This window comes from Triticum aestivum, chromosome 5B, assembly GCF_018294505.1.
Source record: "Triticum aestivum cultivar Chinese Spring chromosome 5B, IWGSC CS RefSeq v2.1, whole genome shotgun sequence".
NCBI classification, from domain to species: Eukaryota; Viridiplantae; Streptophyta; class Magnoliopsida; order Poales; family Poaceae; genus Triticum; species Triticum aestivum.
Window position 1 is genome coordinate 648,574,422 of NC_057807.1, and position 6,738 is coordinate 648,581,159.

Below are 6,738 nucleotides of genomic sequence, written 5' to 3' on the forward strand. Positions count from 1 at the left end.
CAAAGTTTCTTCTTTCTCCTCTATTCCTTTCTTTCTTCTTCTCCTCTTCTTTTTCTTCTTATCCCTCGAGAAAGGAAAATAAGGAAAAAGGAAGAAAAGAGGAAGAAGGAAGAAGGAAGAAGAAGAAGAAAAAGAAGAAGAAAAAAAAGAGGAGAAGAAGAAAAGAATAGAGGAGAAGAAGAAAAATAGAATTTTTTTCTATTTTTTCTTCTTCTCCTCTATTCCTTTCTTCTTCTCCTCTTCTTTTTCTTCTTTTTTCTTCTTCTTATTTATTTCTCCTCTTCTTCCTCTCCCCTCTTCTTCTCCTTTCTTCCTCTTCTTATTTCCTTTTTCCTCTCATTCTTTTTCTTCTTCTTCCTTCTTAAAAATACATGAAGTAGTATTGCCTAATTCATTGTTCATATGAATATACAAACATTTGCATATTTACAATAATTAATATCACCAAAAAAATCTATGAACAGAAAAAAATCCTAATTTTTCTAAAAAACTATCTTTTGCATTGTTCACATACACATATACATTATAGCCACATACACATATACATCACATATGAACAAAAAATTAAAACATAAAAAAACAGAGCATAAAAATAAAAAAAGAGCTTAAACATTAAAAGAGCCGGGCGGCGGCTCACAGCGCGGGGGCAGGCGAGGGCGCCGGCGCGCGGGGCGGGACGGGGCAGGGGGGCAGGGCGACGGCGACGAGGAGCGGGCGGCGACGGCGAGCCCGTAGCAGGGGAGCTCGAGGCGACGGCGGGGGCGGCGAGGGCGCCGATGCGCGGGGGCGGGACGGGGCAGGGGCAGGGCGACGGCGAGCACGGGGCAGGGGCGCGGGGCGACGGCGACGGCGAGCACGGGGCAGGGGCGTGGGGCGACGGCGAAGGCGAGCACGAGCAGCCTGACGGCGTCGTCGGGGCGAGCTCGGGCAGCCTGGCGGCGTCGTCGGGGCGGGGAACTGGCGATGAAATCTGAAAAAACGCCAAGTCTTTGCTTATATAGAAAAGGCTTTGGTCCCGGTTCGTGCCACGACCCGGGACTAATGACCACCTTTAGTCCCGGTTGGTGCCACCAACCGGGACCAAAGGCCAATTTTCAGCAGCCCAAAGGGCGGGAAGCGGCGGCCTTTGGTCCCAGTTGGTGGCACCAACCGGGACTAAAGGGGGGCATTAGTCCCGGTTGGTGCACCAACCGGGACCACGACCCCCTTTAGTCCCGGTTGGTGCCACCAACCGGGACCAAAGGCCTTGTGCTGCCCCGCGCCGAAAAGTTTAGTCCCACCTCGCTAGTTGAGAGAGCTCGAGAGTGGTTTATAAGCGCTGCTGCGCCCACCCTCTCGAGCTCCTCTCAACTGCAGGCTTTCGGGCCTAACCGTGCAATCTGTGCCTGTGGGCCTACTGGGCCTCCCGCGGGCCTGAATCATGGCCCATGATAGGGTTTCTAGTCGTATTCAGGCCGTGGCGGCCCAGTAGGTGGCACTTTATTTGTTTTTTTGTTTTCTTTGTTGCTTTATTTATTTTATTTTGTTTCTACTTACAACAAAATACTTATTGTTGCTATTTTTATTTTTTTCCAGTTTTTTGGTTTTGCTTTCTGCATTATTTATTTTTTGTTGTTTTTTGCTTTATTTTTTAATTCTTTTTGCTTTTAGTTTTAGAAAAATTATAAACTTTCTATTAGTGCCATTAGTTTTCAAATTTGAAAACACTTTTTTGCTTTATTTATTTATTTTATTTTGTTTCTACTTACAACAAAATACTTATTGTTGCTATTTTTATTTTTTTTCAAGTTTTTTTGTTTTGTTTTCTGCATTATTTATTTTCTTTTGTTTTTTTCTTAATTTTTAATTCTTTTTGCTTTTAGGTCAGCAAAATTATAAACTTTCTGTTTGTGCCATTAGTTTTCTTTGAAATTTGTGTGAATCACAAGTTTGTGAGCTCAACAAGGCGTGTAGAGGGACGGGCTTATAAACCGGTGTGAGCGCCCTTCGGTTGGCGAGGTTTTCAAATTCATAGTTTTCAAATGAACTCTGAAAAAGTTGGCATAGCATGTGCATGTACAAAACGGACAATGGTATCATACTCGTCTGTTACAAAGTTGGCATGGTATCATCACAATAGTTGCGGGAGAAAGCCTTCACTTTTTCTTCGCTTGTGTCGTTTGCTTATTGCGCCGTAACCATGGATAATCTTCATCGTTTATCAGGATGCTTGGGTCAGCCTTGACTTTGAAGGGGGGAATTTCATGAAACTTTTCATACTCTTCAGACATGTCTGTCTTGCCCTCCACTCCCAGGATGTCCCTTTTTCCTGAAAGAACTATGTGGCGCTTTGGCTCATTGTATGATGTATTCGCTTCCTTATCTTTTCTTTTCCTCGGTCTGGTAGACATGTCCTTCACATAGATAACCTGTGCCACATCATTGGCTAGGACGAACGGTTCGTCAGTGTACCCAAGATTTTTCAGATCCACTGTTGTCATTCCGTACTGTGGGTCTACCTGTACCCCGCCTCCTGACAGATTGACCCACTTGCACTTAAACAAAGGGACCTTAAAATCTACTCCGTAGTCAAGTTCCCATATGTCTACTATGTAACCATAATATGTGTCATTTCCATTGTCGGTTGCTGCATCAAAGCGGACACCGCTGTTTTGGTTGGTGCTCTTTTCATCTTGGTCAATCGTGTAAAATGTATTCCCATTTATCTCGTATCCTTTCCAAATCATTACAGTCGAAGATGGTCCCCTGGACAACAAGTACAGCTCATCACAAACAGTGTTGTCACCTCTGAGACGTGTTTCCAACCAACTGCTGAAAGTCCTGATGTGTTCACATGTAATCCAGTCGTCGCACTGCTCCGGGTGTTTGGAGCGCAGACTGTTCTTGTGTTCATCGACATACGGGGTCACCAAGGTAGAGTTCTGTAGAACTGTGTAGTGTGCTTGAGACCAAGAATATCCGTCCCTGCATATTATTGAGTCCCTTCCAAGCGTGCCTTTTCCAGTCAGTCTCCCCTCATACCGCGATTTAGGGAGACCTATCTTCTTAAGGCCAGGAATGAAGTCAACACAAAACCCGATGACATCCTCTGTTTGATGGCCCATGGAGATGCTTCCTTCTGGCCTAGCGCGGTTACGAACATATTTCTTTAGGACTCCCATGAACCTCTCAAAGGGGTACATATTGTGTAGAAATACGGGCCCCAGAATGACAATCTCGTCGACTAGATGAACTAGGACGTGCGTCATGATATTGAAGAAGGATGGTGGGAACACCAGCTCGAAACTGACAAGACATTGCGCCACATCACTCCTTAGCGTTGGTACGATTTCTGGATCGATCACCTTCTGAGATATTGCATTGAGGAATGCACATAGCTTCACAATGGCTAATCGGACGTTTTTCGGTAGAAGCCCCCTCAATGCAACCGGAAGCAGTTGCGTCATAATCACGTGGCAGTCATGAGACTTTAGGTTCTGGAACTTTTTCTCTGGCATATTTATTATTCCCTTTATATTCGACGAGAAGCCAGTCGGGACCTTCATACTGAGCAGGCATTGAAAGAATATTTCTTTCTCTTCTTTCGTAAGAGCGTAGCTGGCAGGACCTTCATACTGCTTCGGAGGCATGCCCTCTTTTTCGTGCAAGCGTTGCAGGTCCTCTCGTGCCTCAGGTGTATCTTTTGTCTTCCCATACACGCCCAAGAAGCCTAGCAGGTTCACGCAAAGGTTCTTCGTCACGTGCATCACGTCGATCGAAGAGCGGACCTCTAGGTCTTTCCAGTAGGGTAGGTCCCAAAATATAGATTTCTTCTTCCACATGGGTGCGTGATTCTCAGCGTCATTCGGAACAGCTAGTCCGCCGGGACCCTTTCCAAAGATTACGTGTAAATCATTGACCATAGCAAGTACGTGATCACCGGTACGCATGGCGGGCTTCTTCCGGTGATCTGCCTCGCCTTTGAAATGCTTGCCTTTCTTTCGACATTGATGGTTGGTCGGAAGAAATCGACGATGGCCCAGGTACACATTCTTCCTGCAGCTTCCCAGGTATATACTATCGGTGTCAAGTAAACAGTGCGTGCATGCGTGGTATCCCTTGTTTGTCTGTCCTGAAAGGTTACTGAGAGCGGGCCAATCGTTGATGGTCACGAACAGCAACGCCTTTAGGTCAAATTCCTCCTTTTTGTGCTCATCCCACGTACGTACACCGTTTCCATTCCACAGCTGTAAAAGTTCTTCAACTAATGGCCTTAGGTACACATCAATGTCGTTGCCGGGTTGCTTAGGGCCTTGGATGAGAACTGGCATCATAATGAACTTCCGCTTCATGCACATCCAAGGAGGAAGGTTATACATACATAGAGTCACGGGCCAGGTGCTGTGATTGCTGCTCTGCTCCCCGAAAGGATTAATGCCATCCGCGCTTAAAGCAAACCATACGTTCCTTGGGTCCTTTGCAAACTCATCCCAGTACTTTCTCTCAATTTTTCTCCACTGCGACCCGTCAGCGGGTGCTCTCAACTTCCCGTCTTTCTTACGGTCCTCACTGTGCCATCGCATCAACTTGGCATGCTCTCCGTTTCTGAACAGACGTTTCAACCGTGGTATTATAGGAGCATACCACATCACCTTCGCAGGAACCCTCTTCCTGGGAGGCTCGCCGTCAACATCACCAGGGTCATCTCGTCTGATCTTATACCGCAATGCACCGCATACCGGGCATGCGTTCAGATCCTTGTAGGCACCGCGGTAGAGGATGCAGTCATTAGGGCATGCATGTATCTTCTCCACCTCCAATCCTAGAGGGCATACGACCTTCTTTGCTGCGTATGTACTGTCGGGCAATTCGTTATCCTTTGGAAGCTTCTTCTTCATTATTTTCAGTAGCTTCTCAAATCCTTAATCAGGCACAGCATTCTCTACCTTCCACTGCAGCAATTCGAGTACGGTACCGAGCTTTGTGTTGTCATCTTCGTAATTGGGGTACAACCCCTTTTTGTGATCCTCTAACATGCGATCGAACTTCAGCTTCTCCTTTTGACTTTCGCATTGTGTCCTTGCATCGACAATGACCCGGCGGAGATCATCATCATCGGGCACATCGTCTGGTTCCTCTTGATCTTCAGCAGCTTCGCCCGTTGCAGCACCATCATGCACATCGTCTGGTGCATCTTGATGTTCAGTAGCATCACCGTATTCAGGGGGCACATAGTTGTCATCGTACTCTTCTTCCTCGCCGTCTTCCATCATAACCCCTATTTCTCCGTGCCTCGTCCAAACATTATAGTGTGGCATGAAACCCTTGTAAAGCAGGTGGGTGTGAAGGATTTTCCGGTCAGAGTAAGACTTCGTATTCCCACATATAGGGCATGGACAACACATAAAACCATTCTGCTTGTTTGCCTCAGCCACTTCGAGAAAATCATGCACGCCCTTAATGTACTCGGAGGTGTGTCTGTCACCGTACATCCATTGCCGGTTCATCTGCGTGCATTATATATAATTAAGTGTGTCAAAAATCATTACAGAACATCATGAATAGATAATTAAGTGACCAAATTAATAGAAGTTCATCATCACATAAAAACCAAAGTACATACATAGTTCTCATCTAACAACATAAAGCTCTGCAGAGCATCTAAATTAATTAAACCATACATTGAAACTATGTAAAACATTTCAATGCGAAAACAAATGCGATCATAATCGCAACCAAGGTAACAACTGATCCAACGGCATAATGATACCAAGCCTCGGTATGAATGGCATATTTTCTAATCTTTCTCATCTTCAAGCGCATTGCATCCATCTTGATCTTGTGATCATCGACGACATCCGCAACATGCAACTCCAATATCATCTTCTCCTCCTCAAGTTTTTTTATTTTTTCCTTCAAGAAATTGTTTTCTTCTTCAACTAAATTTAACCTCTCGACAATAGGTTCGGTTGGAATTTCGGTTCAACAACCTCCTAGATAAATAAAATCTATGTCACGTTGGTCGGCATAATTTTCATAAACAATAAATGAACCAATAGTTATGAAAAGATAATATATACCACATCCGAATCATAGACAGGACGAGGGCCGACGGGGGCGGATACCAAAACCATCGCACTATATAAGATGCAATAATAAAGTAAGAAATAAAGTAAATATTTTTCCTTTCAGAAAGAAGATAAGAACAAGAGGCTCACCACGGTGGTGCTGGCGATGAGATCGGCGCGGGTGATCGACGGCGGTGAAGACGGGGACGGGGCGTGATGGACCGCTAAACCTAGACAAATATTGAGGAAAATAGAGGTTGGAGGTCGAGCTTGGAGAGGAGAAAGCTTAAGTAGTGTGGCTCGGGCATTTCATCGAACACCTCATGTGCTATGGAGGTGAGCTAGAGCACCACAAAGCCCCCCCTCGCCGGCAAGAGAAAAACAGAGCACTGGAGTGCTCTGCTCGCGAGCGAGGGGGTATATATAGGCAGCACTATTGGTCCCGGTTCGTGGCATGAACCAGGACTAACGGGTAGCCATTGGTCCCGGTTCATGCCACCAACCGGGACCAATAGTGGTGGGCCAGGAGCCAGGCCCATTGGTCCCGGTTCGTCCCACCAACTGGGACCAAAAGGTCCGGACGAACCGGGACCAATGGCCCACGTGGCCCGGCCGGCCCCCTGGGCTCACGAACCGGGGCAAATAGCTCCATTGGTCCCGGTTCTGGATTGAACCGGGACTAATGGGCTGA